The sequence below is a fragment of the Corvus hawaiiensis genome, chromosome 3, assembly GCF_020740725.1.
Source record: "Corvus hawaiiensis isolate bCorHaw1 chromosome 3, bCorHaw1.pri.cur, whole genome shotgun sequence".
NCBI lineage: Eukaryota > Metazoa > Chordata > Aves > Passeriformes > Corvidae > Corvus > Corvus hawaiiensis.
This window is the reverse complement of record NC_063215.1, coordinates 21585018-21612897: the sequence shown is the minus strand read 5'-3', so window position 1 is coordinate 21612897 and position 27880 is coordinate 21585018. Positions and strand designations below refer to the sequence as shown.

General features: G+C 37.7%; 1 protein-coding gene across 16 annotated transcripts in view; it reads right to left on the bottom strand.

Moving 5' to 3' along the window:
* Nucleotides 1–27880, bottom strand: part of DLGAP2 (DLG associated protein 2) — a 466127-nt gene that overhangs the window by 304561 nt on the left and 133686 nt on the right. For 3 of the 16 annotated variants that reach the window (XM_048296321.1, XM_048296318.1, XM_048296316.1), the window contains exon 1: nucleotides 18502–18930. The exons of 12 other annotated variants lie outside the window; for them this stretch is intronic. The gene's annotated coding sequence lies outside the window, so the exon portion shown is untranslated. Of the gene's footprint in view, nucleotides 1–18501; nucleotides 18931–27880 lie in introns of those variants that run through there. One more of the 16 variants, XM_048296323.1, reaches the window with a different exon arrangement.

The following is a 27880-nucleotide window of genomic DNA, read 5'->3' as shown; positions in this document are numbered from 1 at the left end:
GAAATAAATTGAGAGTGCAATAAAGGTTCACGGACTTCAAACAAAGCATTCTTTCTGAAATCATGCCTATAAAAGGCTTAATTGTATTTTTACCTTTTCAGTTTGATAACAAAAATGGTGATGAAAGGCAAACATACATATATCTGTATATATGCATGTATTAGCATAAATACAAACATATTGGCAAGAAAAATTAGACGGAAGTGTGTCATCAAAACCCTTTATTTTTCATTGGATTACTAGTTGCTTAAGTAGAATTAAGGACTACTATTAACTTCAGAAGTCTGTAAATAGTTAAAAAAGTGGAAGAAAAAAATACTCTTTATCTAGAGGAGACCACAATGAACATATGAGACAGAAGGAGGATACAGTCTGCTGAGTAGCACAAAGGAAAAATGAGAAAAAAGTTGCTCAGGATACATCTTAGCACACAAACTGAGCATCAGATGTAATCTGTTGCCATCACCAGGTGGTTTACATAAACATTTATCTGTTATGAGGCCTCTGCAAATGCTATTTTGAATTGTTACTGGAAATTTATTTCAGCATAACATGAGCTAATAATGAAAAAAAATCTCAGGGCAGCAGCACCAGCCTGGTTCTATTTTGCCTGTTCAATTAAACCAGGGGAAAATAATTCAGACTACCTTGAACAAAAAATAAGCTTATTATTGACTTCAAAGGGCTCACTAACAGCAGCATACAACTTCTGGCATCATTTCAGTCTCACTGGTTCTTGATAATTAAAAATACTGTTTACTTCATAGGAAATTTTTAATTAATAAACAAAATAATTTACATAGCTTCTTTCTTTGGCTGTTTGCTAGCACGTGTTCTCCCACACAATTGTATACTTCCTGCTGCCCTGAAGAGGAATCCTTGTGTTCACAGGGGAGGAACAATATGGCTCAGACAATCACATCTACAGAACCAGCCTGCAATAACTGATCATTCAGGGCGGGAGGAATAAGGGGTGAAATTTCACATAAAAATTACGAGGGGGGCCAAACAAAAATATAAGATAATAGAATTCATCAATATCAGATAATATTAATAGAATTCAAAGAACCAAACAACATATTTTATGCCCATTCCAGAGCTTAGCACATCCTTCCTATCTTTAAAAAGCATGAGCTATCATAAAATCCTTCCATCTCATCTACTGCATGCAAGATATCTATCTTCCCACACTGCCATCCAATACAGCTCAGTATTGTGGTCTTATAAGCCTCAATATAAAATATGCTGTTCTCTAAATTAGAACTTCAAAAGCATACATTGTGTTTATAGGCTGGCTCACAGTCACAGGGATCATATGTGCCTGTGCATGTATATGTGAGTGCATGAGACAAGAGTACTGAACCTATTGATTAACTTCTAATTAAAAGAGAAGAGAGTGAAACACTGGGAAAATTCTGAAGCAACCTGGTATTGTGATATGCAGAAGAATGCAAGCTGCAGTTCATTGGTGTCTCCATAGAAACAAGACATATTGGAGGGTGTAAGACATTGTCAGAGGACTAAAAAATTTCAGCTTCAGCAGAAAACAGAAAAGCACCTGAGGGATTTTTTTTTTTAACCAGGAAAACAAAATTAATTATTCATTTCCTATATGGGAAGCATCCATTTTTAGATGAGTTACTTAACATATATCAGGATTAATTTATGGAGTGGTTAATCCTATGATTTTCTAATCCATAAAATCTGTAGAAAACACATCGTTACACTTCTAAGTATAATGCCAAAGACGAATAAAAGTAGGCTCTCAATGAATAATTGAAAGCTCTATTCAATGTGTTGTTAATTCTTGGTACCATTTTCACACTTGCTTTAGACAGTGCTTATGCATTCATATGAATATTGGCTCATAGGCAGAACCCCTTTTTGGTCCATGCAAAAGGTGTCCCCAGGAGAATTAAAGGCACTGGGGAGACATTGCTTCAAGACACTATGCTGTAAACCTGCTCAGTATCCCTCCTACTTCAGATGAAGAGAGACTCAAAGTGTGCAGCTGCAGCAACTATTTTTAAGAAATTGAACCCACACACAGGATGGATTAAAAAAGACTCATCTCCATATGCTAAACCTAAAGCAATAGGCAAAGATTTTTTTCTATGTGACCAAGAGACCTATGCCAGCTTGTAGCTTCGTAGGTTGGGCTACTGTTCCCTGATTTTATGCCCTGAACTGGCTACTGAATCCTAAGGGACAGATTTCCTACATGAGAACCGACCCCAAGCTCCCTTAGCTCCTTTCCTAAAGATAGATATTTCTTATCCATAGAGCTCCCCAGTACTGAAGGTACTTCTTATCTCCTTTTCTACTGAAACAAAAGTGCTGTGGAAATTATCCATTTCCTAATCAAGTAGTTTCTGCTCCATTTCCTCAAAAGAGCAGAAATCCTGTCATGCTGCCTCCATGGCCTGGGGTACAGATGAGGTACTTGTGCTACACAAGGGCACTGAAGTTCAGAACTGCCATTAACTTTTGGCTGGAGGTCCCTGCAGTTTTAGAAGCCTCTCTTACGGCTGTATTTAGATAGTGCATCAAAAGAGAAAAGATCCTTCAAGAATAACCAGGCCTTTTCCTGTTGACATCATGTGCCATGATATCATGGTGGTGGTCCAACCCTTCCACAACAACTAACCACTTCAAGGAAGATGAGGATTAAGGAAATGGATGAAAACTATGAGACTTCCCAGCTGCAAACAAGACTTAAGGGTTCTTTAAAGATGTATCAATGAGTGGGAAGGAAAGAGAAGGTTTAAGTTAAAGTGAAAAGAGTTATTTTGGGGCTTTTTAGTGTGCATATCACATGTAACCAAGTTCTGTACAGAGCACCCATGTTAGTAAAATTTTCAGAGGACTCACTGAAGACTATTATGCATATTTTTATCAGGTATGATCTTCATAATAAATATCCAGGTATTAGAGCTCTGCCAGAGGATGCAGACCCATTCTCTAGCTCTCTACAGACTTGCATCAAGATGCATCTAAGATCAGAGACAATCCTTCAATTAACGAATCATGGCATCTTCCAGCCAATTGTCAAAATTGACAAAAATAGAAGAATGGCACTATGAGTGATTATGACACGTTTATGTCCAGTTGTGCCTTTTAACATATGTGAAAAGCTGGAAACTCAGAGAAGTGTGAACTGATATGTACTCATTTACACTGCAGGTTCTCCAATCTGTGCACCAGAGCTGAAAGCAGTGAACTTGCACTTATCTTTCAGAAATGCAAAGTGCTGCTTGCACACAAAAAGTTAAAATTGATGGGTACACATGGAAAAAGAAATTATTTTAAAAGAGATACAGAAGATGATGAAAAATAGGCAACACTTCTACCGTTTTTCTAATGAGGATAAGAATTAAAAAGATAGAATTGTTTTTGGTCTTCTGAGGACTGTAATGGACCTGTAATTGACTTTTGGACTTTGGATAAACATTAATACCATCCTATACCTTTGCTTATATGTGCTGTTCTTGTCCACATCATCAGTCTTAGGTGATCTTAAGGCCATCCTCACACAAGTAAAATCTACTCTAGGAATAAGAGATACCAACAAAAGAATGTTTTTCTGAAGGATGTAATAGTAGGTTGCTCCTTTAGGGAATTTCTTAAACTCCTCTATGTTGCATCTATAAGGAAAAGACAAAAGAGTTGTGTAATCTTGAGTAGTCTAGCTTCACGTCCTTCACTGCAATCACAACTTTGTGCCTCCTCAATCCTTACAGACACTGACATAAAATGAGGAAAGGATACAGTAGTTTGAAGTCTCTTTTCCCCTTTCCTGTATCCCCTATCCATTTCCCGAAGAAGGCAACAAGAAAGGGAGATGACTAACGTTTTTCACTATTGTGCTACTTATTAATAAAAGTCAGACTGAAGGGACATTGAGAAACAACACTCAGAAAGGAAGAGTGCACCACAACACCTGATACACAGGTGCTGATGTATACACCATGATCATATATTACTGCAATTCCAGATTAAATTAGATGGAATGGCGTTGACATATCTCAGGAAAAAATTAGCTATAGCTCACACAATAAAGTCTCTATTATATGTCAAGAATGCTTGACACTTATTTTTACATATTATAATACTTTATAGGAGGCTATGCAAACACTGACTAAATGCTTATTCTGTTATTGTTTATAGGTGGTATTAGGTCTAAAGCACACACCTGCATCATGCAGTGAGGAAACTTCAGCACAATTTTGACATTAGTAATACATACTGAGTTTGCAGTAATGACTCTTACAAGTTGTTTAGTCCCAGCAGTATGTTAGACATATTGCAGTGGGGTCACAGATGAATGTTTCTAATTGCAGTTCCAGGAACAGTGAGATCAAAGATCTCTGCCAGATCTTCTGTCCCCACAGATGCACACAGACCCAAATTTTCCAGAGATTCAAGTTATCTGGGTAGCCAAGGCTGTCTGAGTCAGCACAGGATAGATGAAGTTTTAGGACAATTATAGAGAAAACACATTGGCCATGCTGGCTGTCACAGAATTTTGTCACACGCAGAATTTTTGTCACATCAGATGTGGAGAAAAAATCATGAATAACTGTTATGAAAGACTGAAGACTACTGCAGTGTGTCCATCATTCAGGTCAGTGGTTATGGCTGTAGTGCAAGACTGGTGAGTAATGTGTTTAATTTCATACTTTGCCAAAGACCTCTTCGGGGACATGCAGGAAATGACAGAGCCCCTGCTTAATTCTCAAAATGAGGATAATGATCTTTCCTCACTTCAGAGATGTGCTCGGGTGACTGAGGCAGGTTGCTGTAGTGTGCAACAGGTTCACATTACTTCTATATGTATGTATACATATAAACATATATGTGCATGTATTTTCTTCAATGGATAACATCAAGGACACAGTGAATTTAGATAATCATTGCAAGTTCACTCACTTTCCCAAAATTCACAAGCAACACATCTTACTTAGAAGGAGAGTGTATTTTGTAAATATAGAAGTTTTACAATATATTTCTTGAATCCATCCAGGATTCAACCTAGTGCAATATCCTTCCCCTAGTTATTTTACACTTTGGCATATACAATATTGATTGTGAGCATATTTAAATGAGTTTGTTTGTGGCTTTGAACATGACATATATGTAATGCAAGTTCCTTTGAACAACTTTACTGCTTTCGATAATTAAAATAAAATAAAGCAGAAAAGGAACATATTAATTTTCCTGCCAGAGTTGCATTTATCCCTAAGCACTTTGAGCAAGGCACAGCGATGCACAATATGTTGCACAGTAATTCTGCCTGAGTAAAGCTCCTGATATTAAAGAATAACCATGCATCCAAGAGACAATCAGCCTTAGGCACAGACAGATTGACACAGCATGATGCAACATTTTTGTCCAAAATCTGGAAATGCCTGCTTGTGAAACTTTGGCAAGAGTAAGTCTACACCATATGCATCTCCTTGTAAGTTTAATTGTCTGAATACAAGCTATTAGTCTACCTTCAGGAGTTACTTTTCTTAACATCTTCCTCCTTCATTTGCAGTATTATGGCTAAATGGGTATTATTAAGTCAAATACATAAAAGGCAATCCATGGTAGTTTGAGGCTTTTGACTGAGCCTGAAGCCAGAGCTAATGAATAAGATCAATCAGTCAATCAATCAATAAGAGTTTGGTTCTAAACCATATTGGTATTCCACAGGCAGAATTGCTTAAGGCAGAGGCTCCTTTAGCGTGCACCACAGCTCTCCAACATCTTGATCTCTTGCCATCACTGCACCATAGTGCAGACCTCCTTCACCTGTATTCCTCATTGCTATCTCTTCGTACTAGTAAATATTGGAGCTATGCTTGATGAAAAAGGGATATTTTTAAAAAACTACTAAAAAGTTGCACTAAAAAAAGTGGTCAGTCCCACTGAAACTGCAGAACAGATCTTCAGCAAAATCCAAGATTTCTTAGAAGAATTTCAATGTTGCTTACCTAGAGAGTAGCAATAATCAAAAGAGCCTTATATAGATAAATCAAGATACCTACAAAGAAAAGGCATTTACTGAAAATAGGCACAATATTTTACATTTTCACCTTGCATTTCAGTGCCACAGCATAAGGAATCACTGTGAATAGCATGGTGATGGCTTCTTTAGAAGGCATATACGTATGCCTGCTAAAAAGGATGAGCACTCCATACTGTGTCCTGTGTGCCTATGCAGATAATTTAAGTTTATTACAAACTGCACAGACTATACATATCACTTGCATGTATTGTCTACAGTATTGTCATCAAGATAGTCCCAAGAAAACAGAATTGCATTTTTTATTGGTGTCAAACTTCCTTTTGATATTATACAATTTTCTTGCATATTTACTTTGGGCTTAGTTCCATAAAAATCATCATCACTGTTCATTCTCACATATCTATGAGGCTACCTGAAGCTACACATAAACTTTGTGGACTCAGTCTGGTGTTACTGCCAGAAGACATCTGAAGAACACACAACTGCATAGTTCTACCATTGCTGTGGGACCTCTTTGAAGATGTGAGCCAATATGTTCTCTGTATATGCACTGTACAGAAAGGAATTTGGCATTGCTATCAAGTTGAAGTCAAAGTAACGTGAAAGGAATGCAATCTACACCAATGTGTAAAGGAGCAATCCACATTCAAGGATATGGTGAAACCTCCACTTGCAAAGGACCCGTGATGCCTGGTGCTCCCTTCCAAGGGGAGCTCCTGGAGGACAAGATGCCATGCAGTGCCATTCAACCAGTTGCACCAGCTGTCTCCCAGTGAGGCATTTCTCCTCATCCTGAAAGGTGCTCTCTATGAGCAATAGGGCCTTGTCCTTTCACTTAGCACTAAGGGAAGATTCCCTCTTGGTGGGCTGAGATGAGGGCACAGGGATACACAACCTGCTCTGCTGCCCATTTGCTCTGATTTCTGCTGTGCTGGGTGCTGTACAGCCTCTCATGGGCTGGACTATATCAAAGATGGACAAAAAGAAGGCATGAATCTTATTGCTTCTACAAATATATTTTTCCCCACATTTAAATGTTTTTGAAATAGGTGATCCACACTATCAAACTTGATGACTTTTCTCTACAGTAATACTTTAAAAAGCATTTACATTAACTGAAACACTATGAAATTTATCAAAATATAGATATTTTTGAATACTTCACAAGAAACTGAGTTTCTTCCCCTGGCAATTTTCATTGACACTTTTAAAAATAAGTGTCATACAGTCTCTAAAAGACACAGAATAAAATAGATTAGGTTTTAAACAGAAGAAATTTGGCACAACTTTGAAATTTCAGATCAAGATGTCATTTTTTAGGCAGGTCTGCCCTATACTCCATCCCTCTCATGAGAAAAGGCAGGATGCCACCGTCCAAACACTTACATGATTTAATTTTCTTGTGGTTCCCCTACACATCATACCTGCACCCCATCCATATGACCCGGGGCTTTTGTCCTGGGGCAATGTTATGAAGCCACTTTGGAGCCATGGGACCGAGTGCGGGGCAGTTTAACGGCTGAGCCCAACGGCTCGGGGCTCGGAGGGCTCAGCAGGGCTCACGAGGGAGTTCGCCAGGAGCGCTGCTCTGATTTTTTATTCTGGCTAGTTTGAAAAAGGTTGTGTTGTTTTTTTTCTTGTTCTTTTTCCTTTCCCTCCCCCTGCCTCACTGCCTCCCTTCCCTCCTTGCCGGTCCAGGGAGCCTGCGGGGGTGGCTGTGGCAGGCCCGCGGGGTGGCCCCGGCTGGCCCAAGCCCAGGTGTCTGTTCCCCCTCCAGGAATTTGTTGTATTTTGAGGGTTTTTTTCCCTGTTCTACCCTGTTTTGTTTGTGTGTTAATAAGAAGTTTGGGGTTTTTTCCCACTTTCACTTGCTGTGACCCACTTGTATTATTGGTGGAGGAAAAGGGGAGGCCCTTTTCCCTTCAGAGGGGACACTCATTTCGGAGTATTTCCTCCTGAAGTTTTGTCTCCAAAACTGAGACAGCTTTGTAAACTGCTGCTCCATACATAATGAGATAAATTATGAACTTTCTGTTTTAAACATTCTAAGGAAAAAAGCACTGGACAAGGTGTGACTGCCCTGGCCCCGGCTCTGTGAGGGGAGGCCAGGCTCCCCCAGCCAGACACAGCCGGTTCCAGCCGGATCCAACCACTCACCACAGGGCGCACCTCAGGGACAGTGTGTGTAGGGAAGGACAAAAATGCTGCACAGAAGGTGGTGAGGAGAAAATTGGTAAGATAAACCTTAAAAAACCCCAAACCAACACTGTGGGCATGAAGGTGAGAGCAGAGAGGAAGAGGTGCTCCAGGCAGCAAAGCGCAAATTCCCCAGAACCCCGTGGAGAGGACCATGGTGGGGCAGCCACACTGCAGCCTGTGAAGACCCCACGCACAGACAAGTTGGTCATGAAGGGTTGCAGCCCACGGAAGGACACATCAGGGAAGATGTGCGTTGAGGAGCGGCAGAGAGCAGCTTTTATAGATGGGCTCCAAACCCTATTCCCCATTGCCTGGAGTGGCGGGGGCCAAGGAGTCAGGTATAAAGGAGTAAAGTTGAGCCTGGGAAAAAGGAGAGGGCAGGGGAAAGGAGTTGTTTTCATTTTCTTTGTTTCTCAAACCTATTTTAAATAGGCAATAAATTAACTTAATTTCCTCAGGCTGAGTCTGTTTTTCCCATGATGGCAATTGGTAAGTGACCTCCCTGTTTTTATCTCATTCCATAAACCGTTTCACCTTATTTCCTACCCCATCCTGCTGAAGCAAGGGAATGAGAGAGTGGCTGGGTAGGGGTCTGGCAGCTGACCAAGGTCAAACCAGCACAGGGAGTGGAATCAGAAATACACACTCTTCCGGAAATTAAATCATCACATCAGATATTTTGTTAATGACATAAAAAGCTCTGCTTTAAGTCAATACAGAAATAAATCACAGTTCTAAAGGCTTGTATTTACGGCAAACATTAGAGGTCAACAGATGAATGTTTAGCAGTTTTTTATAACAACAATATTCAAAAAAATTATTAAATAGTTCAGTGCTGCTCCTTTTTCTTTCTGCAGGCTGAAAACAGGGAAAGCCTTCATCTGGTTGAGGTTATCTAGAAAAATTTTGATACCACATAGAGAAATGGATTCCAACACTTTGCCTAGACAGCTTATTTCAGTATTGGAAGAGGCACGTTTAACCTCTGCAATACATCAGTAGCAAGTGGAAGAGCTCCATGAGCAGAGTATGTGGAAAACAGGCCATTTTATGTGAATAAGCAGTCTAGTCCAAGTTAACTTAGGGAAATCAAATCAACTTTCCAGACTAAGGTTTAGTTACAGAGATGTAAACTTGGAATAATTTAAACTAGTGCCTTAGCAGTTCAAAAGATAATCTGCTTTGTATAAATGCTAAATCACTAACTTCTTCAACAGACTAGATCTCGTATTTTATGAGAAGATGATATATAAACATATTCTTATTAATCTACATGAATGAAAATAAGGATCTTTCAACACTCAGTTCAGATTTACACTAAGTTCTTGGGCAAGGAGCTTACTTTTCTTTCCTTCCTCAAAAGCTTATGCTGTTTATATTTTACTACCACAATAAACCTGTCTGATATCTTTTATTCTTTTCACATACTAGGCTCTTCATTTAATGTTGCCATTACCAGTGAAAGACCACTTTTTGGTTTATTCTTGTTTTAACAGAGAGAAAATAAAGCTATAAAAAAGTCCTCAGAAATAGTCTCCAGCTGATGCAAGATTGCTATAATTCTGATTTGTCCACCTGGACAAATGCATAAAATATGTGAGGAACCAATTCAATTTTGGAGCATGTATTTTAAAACTTTCATTGAGCATTCTCATTAATGTTGTGTGTAGCCTGGTTTTGAACTTTTGAAAAAAAGCTAATAGGTTCTCTTGGCATCTTAGTTTACCCCATAACCTCATGAATAGAATTTTTAATAGATATTTTTCACAAGTCAGTAGGAGCCAAGGCTTTAGTATTAACTGGCAATGGGTTGAGCAGAAGGAAGCATGTTTATGTCTTCTAGGTGGACATCTGGGTAATTTTACATCCAGTTTTGTCTACTAGTAAGTATCCCATTGATTTGACTAAGAGGACCTATATACTTTTGCTAAAAAAAAATGAAAATCACACAAACTTAGTTTTGAAACCAACCCGTACAATACTCAGTTGGCTGTTTGAGTCTATTGATTTTGCAGGATTAGGAAAGTTTTGGTAGATCCCTACTTTCCTTTACTTGGGCACATTTTTATTTTATTCCTCTCTTATCATATACAACTTCTCTGTAAAACTGTCCTTCATTTAAAGGGAACAGCTGCAAGCACAGTAATCACAGTGTCCCCTTCTGTGTTGGAAACTGTAGCTCAGAATCCTGCTCTCAGTTCTTACTTTTCTGTTCATGACACATCACAGCTGTGTGAATAAGACCACTTAAATTTAAGGATAAAAACATTAATTTAAATTCTTTTATTTGGAGGAATCTCTATTATTCAATATCTAATATGGTCTTGATCTGTTCACAGATTTCAATGTCTCTGAAAAAATTTCAACCACATCAGCTCTGTCTGAATTCCCATGGAGCAGGGGCACAGGTGCCATACACACGTGACCAGAAACTGTGCAGTCCTCCAGCCTGCAATTCCACAAAAATCTCATCTTTTCATAACCAACTGACTACCCCTAATTGGATTCTTAATGGCACACTACCTGGAAATTCAAATGTGGCCTCTTTTGATTTCAGAGTAACCCGTTTGAACACAGACAGTTAAACTGACTTGTAACGACCATTAAACATGAGTGAATACTCTAAAAAGCAAAAAATTCTATTACTTCACCCTTAGGGGGTAGGGAGAAAAAGATTCATATTGTATTCAGAAAATTGGCACTGCTAAAGGAAAAAAACATAGCAGCTGATCTCCTCATATCTAACTGTTAATAGAATTTGGAACTGAAATCAGTAAAATAGAAATTGTGCCATTAAATTAGCTTTAAAACAATAGTCTTTTGAAATACAGTTTTAGGTATTTGAGTTAATTTCCAGGCCTGTGTGCTACCTGTGCATAGAATTTCTCCTCTTTTCTTCTGATGCAAATGTAGTAGGGCACATGCAGCACCTTTCAGGCTAGCTGGCTTTCTCAATGCTTCAAAACTAAAATGAAATTAAGTGTAGAACATGTTAAAGAGTTGCACTTTCAAGAACTTCCTTACAATTTTCTTAAGCCAAATCCCACCAGTTGCAGTGTCTTCAATATATTTTCAGTTTCAAAACCTTAATTTTTGGAAGCTAATGCAAATCTGCATTCTTTATTAGGTCTTTGAGTCTGCCCACACTTGACTACTGCTGTAATTTTATGTTTTAAATAAAATACACTTGAATTAAAGATTTGAAAGTGAGCATATTAGTGGCCACGTTCCCTAAGTGCCTTCCCTGATTTCTGCATACAGTCATTTTCACGGGACTTCTTCAGAGTCTCAGCAAATTGACAGAAGAGAATCAATGGAAATGCCTGCCCTTCTGTGAAGATGATCTCCCCTTCCTCAGCATAGAAAAAAATATGTACGAACACCATCAGATGTAATTTCTATCAATTTATGCCAGTAATGCTTTCCAAATATAACAAAGGGGCAACTTCTGCACTTTTATCTCAAAGAACACAGCCTTCTGCTACCTGGCAAACTATTGCCATCCATATTATACAGAGGAATGACTTATAAGGAAACTGTATGACCTATTAACAACCAAAAATGTTTTAAGCATAGTCACATCTTCACCCTTCACTGAGGTGCCTGAAACACTTATCCTGCTCTTCTTTTCCCAAATACCTGCATAATCGCTGCTAATAGCACAATCACGTAAGTGAAATAAAAATATCTGAATCAAAGTGATGCATCTGGCCAAAAGCCAAAATGACTGGTTTGCTGCTTTTCTGAAAAAACATGTATTGGTCCCACAGGGGCTGGCTTGCAAAGCAGTGGCATTGCATGAAACAGGGAAGACTGAAGTATTTATGAGCTAGCTAAATTGCAGCCCTGTGTGAGAATTTGGGAGATGCTGTTAATTATTCACCTATAAATTAAGAGTGGAAATTTTGGAATTACTAGTCAACAGTTTTATTCACTTCAGAATCCCATCCCTATACAATCATTATTAGTCAAAAATCCATCTTACACTGATTTTTTTATTTAAAATGCAAGGCTTAACTGAGAATTGTGTACCCACATTTAAATGTGTTAGAACCAGAATTTGGACCAGAATAGGTCTGTCACTAGAGCTCCAGGCTTGGGCACTGTGTGTGTGGCCATGGAGCAGGACAATGAGCTGAGTGAGGAAAGGCACCAGGAGGTCTTTAGGGTGCTCCCTGGCATTTGTGGCCCGTGCTATCTGGCAGCATCTCGGGGAGCACACACTGCTCTTTCTGGCTCTCTTCTGAAAGAGCATGTGCGTGTCTCTGTGTGTGTGTGTATATGTCTGTGTGCATATGGACAAATGCCTGTCCCTGCTCACACATTACAGCATTCCTGGGTGAGAATAGGTACAGGAAACATGAGATCCTAGGAGAACAAGAGAAATCAGAAGCGAATCCCAAGATTACATTGTTATAAATATATACCTGTTCTTGTTTACAGAAACATAGATGTATCCATAAAGCCCATGCTCAGATCAGACACAAGGGGTTTAATTCAAAGCAGTAAGTGTCTAGATAGGAAATCTAGGGAATTCTGTCTGGGATGCATGGGAATGATAAGAAGCAGGCACTCACTGCACAACAGAGACATAAGGGATCCATCAAAGTAGTTCCACAGCTAGCTTCAAGGGACGCCAAACACCAAAGGCTGTGCTGCCATGCACAGTCCCAGGAAAGTACTAGGTTAGAAAGTTCAAGTTCATACATGTTTTCATCTAGAATGGACCCAAAATTTAGCTCAGGAAAACTTACCAAGCTTGTTAATATTTCTTTGGATGTAGATCTGATTTAAGAGGTTCTTACTGCAAGTTAGTCTTACTCCTAGTTCCAGATTTTTTTCCCAGATCAACCTAGCTAACATCTGGTGTGCTTTAAAATGGAACTGTGAAATGGAACGTGCAAACAAAATGGAACTACACACATATAGAAATAAAAGAATATAATTTATGAAAAGGCCTGTTCAGCTTGTCTCTGCACGTTTTTGAAAAAAGAATGTCTTGTCAAAGCCATGGTTTGGAGTGTGGCCACAGAAAAAGCCAAGTCATCACAAACAGGCATACTTTGGGCATAGAGTGGGAAGGAACAAGTGTCTGTGGCAGGATGTGAACCTCTTCAGATGAATCGGCTAAAGGAATAATGAAATGGTACCACAACTTCAATATGTGGCAGTATGGTTAACATATGGAGAGATAAATGCTTAGACGGCAGTTCAGAGCAATAGCCCAAATTAATTATCTAGTGCAAGGTATAATTTAAGCTTTAACTAAGTCTATGAAAAGGTATGGAGACTACATATTTATGAGAAAGATTCCATTGACTTCATATAATCAATAAAATCAAGATTCCCTATGCGATTCAGCTATTTAGCCTGCCACTCTTTATGACACTACAGTATTATTCCTCTTGGTTTAAGATGTTTTCTCCTTTCAGCTTCTATTATGGCTGCACAAATGGGAAGAAGCCAAATGATTGCACTGAGGAAACAATAAGGCTGAATAGATACAAAATTCTGTCAAACACACAGGGTGAACAGAAAAAATATGGTTTTAATTTCTTTTAGTTCTTGCCTGTTACTTCTATCAGCAGTTGGACAGAGGGAAGGGAAATAAATCAGATGCAAGAATAATTGTCCAGATGACAATACCCCACTTAAAGAGCCACTGATAAAATTTATAGGGCCAAAAATACATGAAAAAAATGGGATTAAAAATTCATTTCTGCAGAAATGTATAAAATAGCTCCTGAGTTCTGTGCCCTCTCCTAGCCATGCTGGTGATATGAATGGTGAGGGATGTGAGGTTTTGGGGGAGTTTAACCCAGGCCTTTTCCCTAGGAGAGCCAGCACAAAGACAAGCTTTCTAAGAATAAATACCTCCTAGGTGCCTGATTCCATTAAAAACAAGAACATCTGAACTGGGCCCACTCCTGAAAGCAATGCCGAACTCAGTTCCCTCTCCAACCCCGCAACAAAATTTCTGTAGGAGATGAACTACCTCCCTTTGGGTTTCCTTGTCATCACATAGAGAGGAGCAGCCACAGTGAGGGAGTGTGACTGTGACTGTGTGCTGAAGTAACATCTGATCACCAACACCTGCTTTCCTTTTAGAACCTGGCATTTGAAGTGCAGGACCCCAGTGGGGTCCTGGCAGCAGGTGCTACATGGTGCTACCTGCAGGCAGGCTACTCTGTGGCAGCACAGCCTGGGGAGCACAGCACCTGGCTGCCTAAGCCACACGCTCACCAGCCATGCTGCTATCATCTGTGCCGTGCTGCTGGAATATTTTATCTTGACATGCCTGGCCTGCCCCTGCCCCTCCTCTCTGTGTGGGTAAAGTACACAAGGTCTGGAAGTCCTCTTCCTCTTCATGAACTGCTGTGAGATTTCTGCCCGCAGGAATAGCACCTGGATATGACAAGCAAAAAGCAGCCTGGTATTTTCTGGCCTCTATTACTAAATGGTGCGTTGCCCTCATCATGATCCTAGTTAAGCCAGTAAGTGTTTTGCCATCAGCTTCAGCAGAAGCATGTTCAAGCCCTAGAAACCAAGGATTTGATGATGGCAGGTCACCTAGAAAATGAACTGAAAATTTTAAAGGATGTTGTTGCTCTTGTATCAAATGTCAGATAGAGCACTTAGAACTGAGAGGACAGACAACAGATTACGGTACAGATCAGCTAAAACTTGAACCTAGTGACAAAGAATGCATTTTCTCAGAGATCATGGAAACATATCATCCCTAACTGATTTTTCTGCTTTGGATCTCTTTCTCTCTTGCATTTGATGGGCAATGGTCACCTTTAAATCTTTGACTCTTACACTGCAAGTAATTATTGCTACCACAAATGCTGCAGTAGCATTTATTATTTGCCTGCCATTTCTGTGAAGATGTTAATGGCAACTAAGATGCGGTTTCGCTTTCCTTCAGCAAAAGAAATCTATGAATTACTATGCGGTTTTCTCTGTATATCACTGAATGCTCTACTGTGCAGGTTGTCTGACAGTAACAGACTTGTTACCCTATCTGTACCTTGGTAATGTACTGCTAAGAGGAATTAATAGCTTGCTGAACAGAACTACTTTGCTGCCTTCTGTATGCTTTGCTGGCATTCATATTGTCCTGTACAATTTTCAGGCTTTAATATCAATTTTGCAAGTGTATCTGTCAAAAACAATTAAATTCTACAACAGATATAATTTGTATTGCACCAATCTATGCAAACCTTTCATTGTTGCAGGTATGAATATTTTATATTAAGCAATGAGAAACTAAAAGGAATTCAATTTAATTTAGCCATGGGGTCTCCAGTCAAGGATGTGTGGTTTTGTATGTACTTTAGCCCTTTTCACTGTTCTTGAGCAGAATTCTTAAAGTATATATAAAAAGAAAAAATGTAATGCCTGTTGTATTCAAAGAAAATGAAGCTGGCACTTATGGACCTCTGTGCTGTAGTAAACACTTATCAGTGAACAGAACTTTTTCATTTAAATGACTGCAAAATCCAGCTAATTTCCCTTACTACTGTAGAATAATTTATTAAGATTTTATTTTTGATAGCAATGTGGATCCCATAGTTTTTCCTTTGTGTTCAGACTTAGCTCCTTTATGTTCACATCAGAGACATCTACCTGGCCTCATTTGTACTACACTCATGAAACTTGAATGTACAGAAGTCCAGTTATTTGTGATTTTCCTTGATGAACTCCAGCACAAGTTCAAGCTTTTCTCCTTGAAACCAGAACCAAATTACTAACTACATAAATTTATTGCAATGACAAAAGCAAAAAATTAAATATCTAAGATGAAAAATCACACGTATATAGATCAAAAAGTTGTCAGAAAAATACAGCTGAGATTTCTAACATGTTGGCAATAATAGAATACCAGAAATAATAAGCAAAATTTATGGAGCATAACTAACATGACGTAATCTATGCTACAGAGTTCTATGACTCCTCCATATATAATTTAAAAACTTATTAGATAAAGCACAAGTGAAACATTGTATGCTCTGTGCTACAGTCATTTCTCCTTCAGTATATTTTTTTTTATTTTAAGAACTGTATATATTGTGTTAAACATAATGGATGGTTTGCTTTTATTTATGTGCCCTTCAGTGTGCTTATTGCTCCAACTATGTTGATTATCTTTTCTATTATTTTAAAATTATTTTATTATTTATGACAATCAGCTGCCAAATCTGCTTTCCTTTAGTGGGAAATTATAATAGATGCAAAACTGGTAGAAAATTATTAATGCAATTTTTTTTTTTTGAAAATAAAAGTTCAAAATAGCAGGTGGGCTAGTAAAAGCAGTGACTACACAATTTTTTTTTTTTTTTGTTCCCCAAAACATGCACCCTACAAACCACTTGATTTTTGAGATTTGATCAGCTAAGCTACGTAACAGTTGTATGTCTGAAATATAGAGCATTCAATTTGGCCTCTACTCAGTATCTGCCACTTTTCTTTAGCTTTTGCTTAATATGCATAAAAGAAATCTATGAAAATGTTTTCATTTTCCTAGATCACTTTAAAAGCCTCTACAGTAAAAAAGCTTCCATGAAACATATTAAGTAAATCTCATTATGTAACTATTTGAGCAAAATAGCCTTTATTCTGTGTTTTTTCTTGGAAAAGCAAACAATAATACCAGGCACAGTACTGCTGTTTAATCTCCTCATGTGTTGAAGTACCTTCAACTGCCTGCTAGTATTTTAAAATAACATATTTTGTTCAAAAAATGATGCCAATAGTCACCAACTTTGCTAAACACACAGATGTTGTATATGTAGCAAAAACATTGTTTGACTGTTTTCATATTTCAGAAGATACCTTTTAAAGTGTACTGTACTGGGCACTACACAATCATGTTGGTCACTTGTTGCTAAATAGAAAGGATGTAATCTGTCTCAAATGACAGGGAAACATGACAGATATGGATCCATGAACTAATATGATCAAATGCAAGAACTGATATTAATGCATGCCTGTAAAATAATCATATTGATTAAAACCTTCAAACTTCTCCACAGCAGTGAAAAAGCAACAGAAATTACAACTTGTGAATTGATGACAGCCAGCCTGAACCTTTGTTCTTATTTTATACAGACCTTACTTTTTTTTTCCTTTGTGGCTTTGTTCCTGCATAAACTTTTAAAGAGCAAGCTGTTTTACCTGCACATCAGAAATTTATACTGGCAAATAGAAATTTATTGGTTTTTTGGATAGGCATATCCAAAACTAGAAGGGCTAATACTCGTGGAAAAAAGAACACCGCAAATCCCTACTGTTGAAAAGTTTAGAACATGAGAGGGAGAAAAATACATACAGAGAATACTTCCCATATCGAAACATTTCAAAGCATTTGAACACTATTCACTTGCTGCAAAGTTGCCAATTCTAAAACCAGGATTGAATGAATTTTACTGAAGAAGACCCAGTAACCCAGTGATCCTCCAGACCTCTGCTTAAAGGTAGGTTTCTCAAAATAAATTCTTATAGCAAATCTTAACCCTTACTGTACAATTAATGTTAGGTATCCAAAAGGGTGCATTCCGTGTGTGTGATCATGGCACTTTTTTTAAAGCTCATTAAAGAATATTTCTGTTGAATAGCATTTTTTGCTAGCAACATTTTTATAAGGTAAAGGCTCCCATCACCATGCAGCAAATTTGTGGGGGTTTTTGCTCTTATCTCATGTAGTGCACTTGATAAGGAGTACTACTGAATCTTCTGCACGCTGCATTACAAAGAAAACTGTCTTTCTGTAAGGCATTTTCTCTCCATTGCTTTCACATGAAATAAGGGCTCTTGTAGCTGAACGTATCTGACTGTATTAATACTCAAATAAAAACTGAAACCCTTCTACTTTATCTGAAATATAAATCCCTGAAAAGATTCTTGCCTTTCCAATTGTGTTCACTGAAATAAAGGTTAATATTGAACTGAACTTATCGTATTCTAGCATCACATGTTAAGTTCCAAATCCCTGCATGTGATCTATTTTCTTTTTTATTATTGAAATTAGAGAATAGATAAAATGATGGCAATATTATGAAAAATATCACAGCAAAAGCATTTTACTTAAAGACAGTTTAAACCTACTGCTTTCATGAGTAGGAAAAAAAACATGGTGCAAAGTGCTCGGGAGAGGGAAGGGACTAGCATCTGTTGAAAATTAACTACTACAACATTAATTAACACATAATTTTCTACCTGATGAGATGGTGTTGTAGAAAGTATAAATTGAAGGCACAAGAGTAAGAAATGAGTCATCTTTGACTTACCGTATCAAAGACTATTGCTGTATTGCAGTCAGCATCCAAACACAGAGCATGAAGCTTCTCACAAATCAGAAAAAATATACAGTCAATGAACAAATCAAATTCATTATAAAAATAAAGGCCAGAAATTAGAGTATGTATCCAAGGTTCTGGTTAGTCACAGCTTTGACTAGCCTGCTACAGAGCTCTGCAAAACAAGTATACTGCAGCAGTGTGGCAAGCATAGGATTGCAATGCATGTCCCATATATTCAAGCATAATAGAAAACATGGTCTGGAGCTTATTCCATGTGGAAGTGGGGTTTGTTTTATGCAGGCAGAAAAAAGAAAGGTTCTTTTCCCACATAATAGAATTAGAAATGAAGATTTTTCTTGATTATTATACACAATAATTCCCCAGGATATCAATTACATAAAGGAGGTGCCTCTGTCTCCTGTTTCCCAGATAAATGCCTGTAATCTCATTTCACAAATGATCCTACTTAGACAGGAGCCACCTATTGTGATGATATCATTTGCTCTAGTATCCATAAATGGGCAACTTCCTACAAAACGTCATGACTACTGACGACACAAATTTTTATAATATTGAGTGGGCAGGGTGGTTGATGGGGTCCCATCAATCTACAGTAGCTTCTTCTGATGTGATACCATGAATCCTGCATAATCACCTAAAAGACTGTAAATGAAGAGAAGCATTAAACCTGTCTAGTGGAGTTCATTAAAAAAAACCAAACAAAAACCCTACACCTAAAACTGGGGGGAAAAAAAACCTAGAGAGGTAGTAAAGGCAGATAAAACATAATGACAGAGCAGTGGCACCTTTTCAAATGCCTTTGGCAATCTCAAGGATACTGGTAGATATGAACAAAATCACTCTCTGTTAAGAAGTGTAGCTGTCAGTTTATTTTTAACAAACAATAAAAGACTGAATATCCTCTTTCCTTGCAAATGTAAAATATGCATTGACAGCAAAAAGGACCAGTGCTTCAGTGATACACAAATTAGCCCACTCTTAGTGAATATGTTTTAGAATTAGCAGCTGCTTGTCACAGGAGCTTGGAATATGAACACTGTATCAAATTACCCTTAGACTGAAATCCAGGCTGCTAGACAGGCTTGCTTCATGCACTAGCTACATGGATTTAATTTCTTACATCAGTGTTTTCTTAAGAAAAATAATTCCATTAAATATACATATTTGGGAAATGTTACGATACTCACAGATAGCTGAAATTAGTTTCCATCTGCCTGCATTAACACACAGAGATGTGAGGAGAGTTAAAGGTGATACACTGTTCACTTGCCTACCCACCCTCTCCCCAAGGGACTCAGTTGTGCCTAGAGGCCAAAGCAAATTGCTTAAGAACTTGTATTTAATATTTTTCCTGGCAGAAGTTGATAAAAACTTCAGACAAAGGTTCCCTGATTAAAAAAAAATTACCTGAGGGCATTTTTCAATAGGATCTCCACAAATCTTGGTTTACTTACTCCTGCTTTGAACAGACTGAGATGCATCTAAACAATGTCTTAATACACTGGAAGAAATGCATAACATTAGGATCCATCTGCATTAATGTTTGGAGAACGCTCACCAGAACACCAGTCAAGCTGGGGTTTCAGGGTGGAAAACTTTAAAGCTAAAAGCAAAAATCCCGAGAGGACTTTATATACATTTCTACTGATGTAGTTCCAGCAAAATAGAGTCTACTTCTCAAAATCTTGCTCCTCTACTGTACATTCCCTTTTAATACTTTGTCTTTATTTTATCATTTCTTTGGACCAGGGACCACCCTCTACTAAATTTCTGTATTACACATAGATAGGGTCTCAAAGGCAAGGCAGTGCAAATTTTAATAATAATAGCAACTCTTTCAGAATTGATTGCTACCAAAATGTCTCACTTCAGGTCTAGATAGGTTGAAAGCAAAATCTGAACACAGCATCCATAGCTACGAGACACATTATGCTGTCAAAGCAGAGGAGTCAATGGGGTTTTTACAGGCACCTTAAAGAGAACCCCTTCCTCAGAGTTTGAAAACATTGGAGAAAACAACTTCAGAGCACTGAACAGCCATTTAGATACAAGGAGGTTCTTTCCTTTTCCCTCCTGTGCTTTCCTTCAAGATAACACTAGCTGATCTCCCTAAATATGCTGTTTAGGAAAAGACAAAAGCACAGCTTTAACTCTGGATATCATAACCCCTTCATTTCAGTACTGGGTGGAAATAGAAAAGCATATACTCTGTGTGTCCAGATGGCATAAATATTTTCCATGTGTTTCCATGACAAAAGATAAAGATAACACAACAGTTAGAAGGTAGAAGTGTGTGTGAGTGTAACTGAGATTGACGGTCTAGAAGTTTCTCTCTTGGCTAGATAAAAGCTGATGAAATGGAAATGAATCAAAGAAAAAAAGACAGAAAATAGTTAAAAAGAAAATTAATCATTGCCTCATCAAATTCAGTCCTGCCTTGGGAAATACCAAATGTCAGATTTCCTTGTAAAGGTACAAAGACTTTCAAGGCTGTTCCAGGATGTAGTAGGAAAGCGCGTGCTTTCTTAAAACAGTATCTTTTCCAGCATCGGAGCCAGAGGGTATCGCCACTCTTCCTTAACCTAGTTTTGAGCTTACCATGCACAGTGATGAGTTTAGAGCTCATTCCCATGAAGAGGAGAATGTTAAACATAGTCCATGGAAGATGCCTCAATGGTTCTGATCCGTGCTTAAATGCTTCTAAGCTTTATAAAACATAGTGCTATAGAGAATGGACTATCATTTCCAACACTTCCTAATTGTTTAGGGAGATACTGTAAGAAAATACTCCAAGCATATTGCTGTCTGAGGAAGGGCCTGAAGGATTATACTGAAAGGATGAGTCACTCCAGTGAAAGCAAAGCCATTGTACTTGGTCATGGGGAGATTGTCATAAGCCACAACATCGAATACTAAGCAAGTACAGTGGACATCTGATAAAACTGCAGACCACACAACAGAATATTCTACCCCTCTTAAGGCATTTTCTTTACATTTGGGATCTTTGAAATACCCTGATATCCTAACAAATAAGTCTAAATGTCCTTAAACCACCCTTGAAATTCTTAGTGGTCTTCCTTTTGTTTGGCTTGTTCTTTCTAGCATAACTGGAAATTAAATCTCTCCAGACATTACAGACAGCTGATAAATCTGCACATTTCTGGGCAGAGAATAAGCAGACTGGATCTTCTTTAAAATGCCTGGGCTTTCCACTAATTAGAGTTAAAACCTAAGTTATAGAATACCAGTGGATTATTGAAAGTCCATTCTGAAAAATAGGAAACAGAAGGAAGTTACCTTCTAAAATGCATACTGATATTTTAATAGATAGTCTCTAAAGTAGAGACAAAACAAATTGCTTCAGTTAAATGAGTTTGTCTGCTGGTTTGAGTAGCAAGAAACCCTGCCATCTCCATTAAGTATCATTGTAACTTATATTAATTAGTGGGGAAATACCAAACCAACAAAAAATTATGCTAAAAAAATTGTACAATGCTGTCCTTTTAAATTGCAAACAGCTAACCATCAGTACAAATAAGAAGTGAATTCTTACATGCCATCTTTTCCTAGAAGTAGAGTAGGAAAACAGCTACTGCATATTGTCTGATGCTTCCGTTAATTGTATTACTTAGGCCACCCCACGTGCATATCGATTAACAAGATCACACTCACTAAGACAAGGAAAAGCCTTCTAAGAACTTGCACTTCCACTTGTTTCTACAGAAAACAAACAGGAAGATTAAGCAAGAGTCTTGGACAAGGAAATTTTAGTCTGCCATACTTTGTAATGTTTGCAGCCAAGATCAAAAATGCTTAGGGCTAAAAGGTGTATCCTCATTCTTTTAGCCAGATCTACTTGTGTGTAAATCTCTTGAGGAGCTCAACTGAACTGATGGGATCCATTGGACAGACATGACTACAATAGGCATCACATTTCTGTACCTAAGAAAAGATTCTTCCTTAAATCCTTCTGAGATTCACCACTGTTGCTTTTCAACAGCACTATGGAAAACTCAAAGGGGGGTTCAGCCTCATAAGGCCAAATGTATTTTGTCATAATAGAGCAATGTTGATGAAGAATAATGTGCAGTTTTTAATTACTTGTCAAAATCCTATTTCCCAACAAAAAGCTAGAAATATCAATTGCAGGTATCACACCTAAATAAATTCTTAAGAGTAATAATAACAATAAATTATTACTTAATGCCTAAAACCATCAGAAAAAAGTCCTGTTCACAGGATCAATTTTATACCACTGGCTGCTATGCTGGTGTCCCAAAGAAAATACGAGTGTTCATTTGAATTTCACACTTCATTAGCAATACAGGAGTAAAAAAATCTACCAAATAAAAAATTACATGTTCTGATAGAAAACCACGTAATTTTCATTTCCATATGAACATAAAAATAATTGAGAGCAGAAATTTAAAAAAAAAAATTAAGGAGGGCTTTGCTTTGCTTTTCAAAACCTGGTTAGCACAATTGTTGATTGATAAGGGTCAACCGTGGTTTGCATCTAGTGACTCTTCTAAATAAAACAGAATTGTTTGGGAAATTTGAAGAAAAGGATAAAAAGTTCTGCTTGATTTCTTTCTGTCTGTGAAACTGCATTTTACTAAGTCATTTCCTTTTCAATGGAACTCCCCACTTCCTTGAAAGGCAGCTGCATTGAAACATTTATGGCCCTAAAGTCTGTACAAAATATTGTTTAATATAAGCAGGAACTAAATACTCTCTTCTACCATAGACCTTGATACTGTAGGATGCCTGGTAGATCTTCCAGAGGTCAGATGATTGGTGGGGTTCATCCTCGTAGTCTAAAAATCTAATTCTTAGAGCATTTCAGATCAGGCAGACAGGAGATCTATAGAGAGAGTTTTCTTCATTGAAGATCAAAGCTATAAAATAGTACTAACATTGACCAGCAAAGCTGTGGTATGGTCATAAAACTTTGACATGAAAAGAAGAGGGTTCTTGCAGGTTAGGATGTCAGAAATTCTTCATATTTTGATAATATCAAAGTGTAAGATGCATCTGTGAGCAGGACAGCTTTGTGAACAATGATCCCTCACTCATTTGGAGGCAAGACAGCAAAAACATCTGGCTGCCTTGTAACACAAGTGTTGAAGAACAGCTACAATAACAACAAAGAGGAAGACAATCCTGAAAGACCATATACAAATAGTAACACCAAAAAAATATAGCACTAATGCCTTCTTTTAAAGACAATGAGTTTGCTTCAAAAATTGCACTTTTTTCTTCTTAAAAACATATCCAGAGAGCTTAAGTTAAAGGCTTTTAATATCCTCCCCTTTCTTTCTTTCTTTCTTTGTTTTCAGAGCTTCCACCCATTTCTTTGCATTTTCAGAATGTACTCAAGAACTTGGTATTTCAAAACTATAACTGGAAATGAAAAAGAAACAGTAAACACCTGGTCTCCCTGCCGATGTGTGTAAGCTTAGAGCAGTTAAGAAGTTTCTCAACTTTGCACTGTTTCATTTTAACAAACTTTAAAAAAGGGCCATTATTTTTACCAATTTTTCTCAAGTAATACTGCTTCAGAAATCACTGATCTGAGAATGTTAGTGTAGGCTTTCTGACCTTGTTTTTTAAGCAAAAATAGTTACCAGTGATCTGTGATAAATGACAGGCTTTAATTTTTCTATCTTTTTGTTTTCTGATCTATGTCCTGTGTCAAACACAATTCGTTCACTTGCAGTCCTGTGTTCCTTGCCTTCACTTCCCCTCTTTCTCCTTCCCCATTTTGTAAGTTCAAATAGACAAAAAAGTGATGTGAAAATAGACAAAAAAGTGATCTTTTCCTATCTGTTTTTTTATTTTACACATATCTGATGTCTTTGAAAGATGACAAGTAGACTTTATGACAAAACTGAAAATGTTGTTCTAAAAAGTCATTCTAGAAACTATGGAAAAAATAAAGCAAAGAGGAAGGACTTGAAGATGACCAGAGTTATTGAAGATAACCAGGTTAAATCTCATATCAAATCATCTGTTCTCCCTTGACAAACTTTTGGGAAAGGGGGAGAGAGACATGTGACAGCAGTTGCAGATAGTTCAAAGGCTTTCAAAGGGTTTGGTGAGCCCAAAGGAGGCACCTCACACAGTGAGGCTCCAAGTCAAAGCACTGTTTCCAAGTCGCAGCCACGAGAAAGAGCCTACAAGGTCTCAGTAATATCTCTTGATTATTTGCTAAATATAGCAACACAGTCTAGATCCTCTGGTGCGTAAATAAAATTCTGCTTCACATATTCTGTGCTTTGTTCCTCCCATATGCAAATATGGTACTATGTAACCCCAATATTAACTGTGTCTTGTGCTGCAACAACTAAAGTACCAGAGTTTGGACATTTTCAAGTTGAAACATGGGTTTGACATCATGTTCAGGTTCTTATTGTGGCTGATACACAGTGATCTGAGAGGACAAGCTTTGTTCTGAAGGTGAAACAAAGTCAGCTTCTGTAACCTCACATGTTGCCAAGAGACGGAACAGTCGTCTTCTGGCCATATCTCATCAGAGGCACTGGCACTAATCCATTTCCAGGCATCACAGCTCATAAAGTCAGAACTATTATGGACTCAATAAAGTCAATCAATACATTAGTTAAGTGAGATGGAATGATTTAGCTCTTAGGGAAAAAAATATAAGGCTCAGTGTTATTCAGTGCTGGTTTTGAGCATCCTGGAATAATGAATCCAAAAAAATCATTCAGACAGACACCTGTCTTGGCACATTCACTTGTAATATAATCAGGAAAAGAAAGGCTTTTTGTTTTGTTTAAATTGAGAGGACTTCAAAGCAAGGATTGCTTCTTTCTGTTTTACAACAGCTTCTTGAAGGGCTTTCTTTTGAGACCCTACTTCATACTGAGTATGTGTAACTGCTTGACAAGAACCTGCATTTGTCCCTTACAAATTTGAAAAGTCAAACTCCAAAGTATCAGTGTAGGACTGGCAAGTTTTTCAAAGGCAGAAAAACCTATAGCACTTAAATGACACTTCCCCAGTAACAAATCTGAGCTAGATAGAAAAATATAATATAGAGACAATGGGAGGAAATGGCATACGCTGAATGCCACAATATGCATTAAAAACACATTTTGACACACATTCTCTTCAATCTTACATGCTAACTTAAAGTAATAACGGTAAATAGATGCATGTATTTACACACATCTGAATAAACAATAATGTATATTGTCTTACCACAATCTTTATGAGACCTATTTTAGAAACTAATTGAATCTGTCCTTTATTTTAGAAACTAAATAAATTTTATTTAATGCTTCTTTTTTGAAGAAAAAATATTCACAACATGGGATAGGGAAACTGCATCTTTGTAATGAAAAAAACCAAAACCCTTAATACTTTAATGATATTATATACAATACTCAATATTGCAATATGCAATACTCAAATATATAATAATTTCATATAATAGGAGTTAGATCTTCTCCCTCCTCTATCAACCTACATTTTCATTTCAGAGAACCTTGCTCACATCCCAAAGGAAAGTTCCCAAGCTGACATGTACTACAAATTCTAAGGTTTTTTTAGCTTGAATAGATCCAGAGGATTCTAGCATAAGCTATGGCAGTGAAAATGTGCAGTGAAACTACTGGTTAGCCTGACTACTAAAAATAGTTATTTCAGCCATAGCAAACAACACGGTAGAAATATTCTTTCATCAGATTATGTCTATTAAGTTTTATGTTTCTTGCAGAAAGAAAATGTGAGCAAAACTACTCATTAACAGTGGCATGCAGGAAGAAGTAAAATCCTCTAGCAATAGTTCGAGAAAGCATATTACAGTACATCTGTAAACCTGGTTTTCTCTGGGGGACTGAGGCCAGAAAATGACATTACAAAGATGCACATATCCCTGATAGATTACTTAACCCTGGCAGTGTGCAAAGGAAAAACACCACCAATAACACGAATATTCACAGTGGCACCCTTTGATGCTTTCATAATTTAGATTTGACCTCAGTGAGAAACTTGGTAAATGACTTTTGTTCCCATATTTCTAGTCTTTTATGAAAGGACAATAACACCCCTGCATCAACCCTTCATCGTGATTGCCCAGTATGCACCCACAAATATTTGATATCCGGGATTTTGCAGTCTAGAACTGAAGCACACTGGAAAAGCTGATATGTGTAGAAGTCACTATGGTTACTGCCTACACTTTCTTTGCCTCCAATAAGATCTTTCATTTCCATAAGCATTAAAATTCACCAAATGCACCAAAATTATTCAGACAAAAAAAAGTAATCTCTTTGGTTTATAAGCCTTTTAGCTCTGTTGCTTTTATCTTTCTTGGTATAGACTCTGAGCTGAGGCATATTATTCCACATCTGAATATAAGAAAAAGTATTGCAGGAGAAACCTGGTGGTGGAAGTGCTTTGCAGACCCCCAGCTTCAGCAGTGTATGTGGAACAGCTGTCTGCTGTTGGCCAGTGCAAAGCCAAAACCCAGAAAACTCTGTACAGGATGCCAGACAAAAGGCACTAGCTGGAGATTTAGCAAGCCAAATTCAGATGATTATGCTTAGTATTATTGTAAATCTTTCCAATACTAAGAAAATTAAAAGTTCATCTTCTGTGGTTATATTCCCTATCTATTGTAATAAGAAATAGCTCTATGTAAAACTATTTTTTGTTTTTCTTTATCTTACAGCAATCAGCATGATTCTTTCTTTCAGATTTCTTATATAAATGTCAATCTGGCTAGAGCCTGTAATATTTCCTGATCTCACTGTCACTCAATATACCAAGTTCTTTAAAATTGTATCCATTGGCTACGTCCTCAACAGTCATTTAAAACATTTCTTAGTTTTATCCTTTTAGTTCAGGTAGCTTTTTACTTAAATTCCTTCCAGCACACTGGACGATTTTGCTCCCTGGTATTGCCTGTTATTTTGAAAACTTGCCTGAACCACCACTGTCAGTTCTCCTACATACAAGTAGCCCTTTTTTTGCCTTTTCACCTCTATGCCTCCTTATAGCCAGTTGCTTTTAGTGTGACATACTTGACAGATCAATACATTCTTAAACAGTTCTGTTACTTCCCTTTATTTTTCCCATATGTGATTTTGCTGATGTTCCCTTTAGGTGAAAGTTCTTAATATTACTCTCCAATACAGTCAGTGAGGTCCTTTCACTGAGAACCTTTTTTCCCTTTTCCAGGAAGAGCAGAGCACTCCCTGCATAGAGGACATGCAGGTAAAATACTTGACACCTTCAGCAGGAATTACACCAAACTGAGCTGTGGTTTGTAGAGAAGCAGCGCTGTCAGAGGCTCATTCGTGCTGCTGAGGGTGTCCCC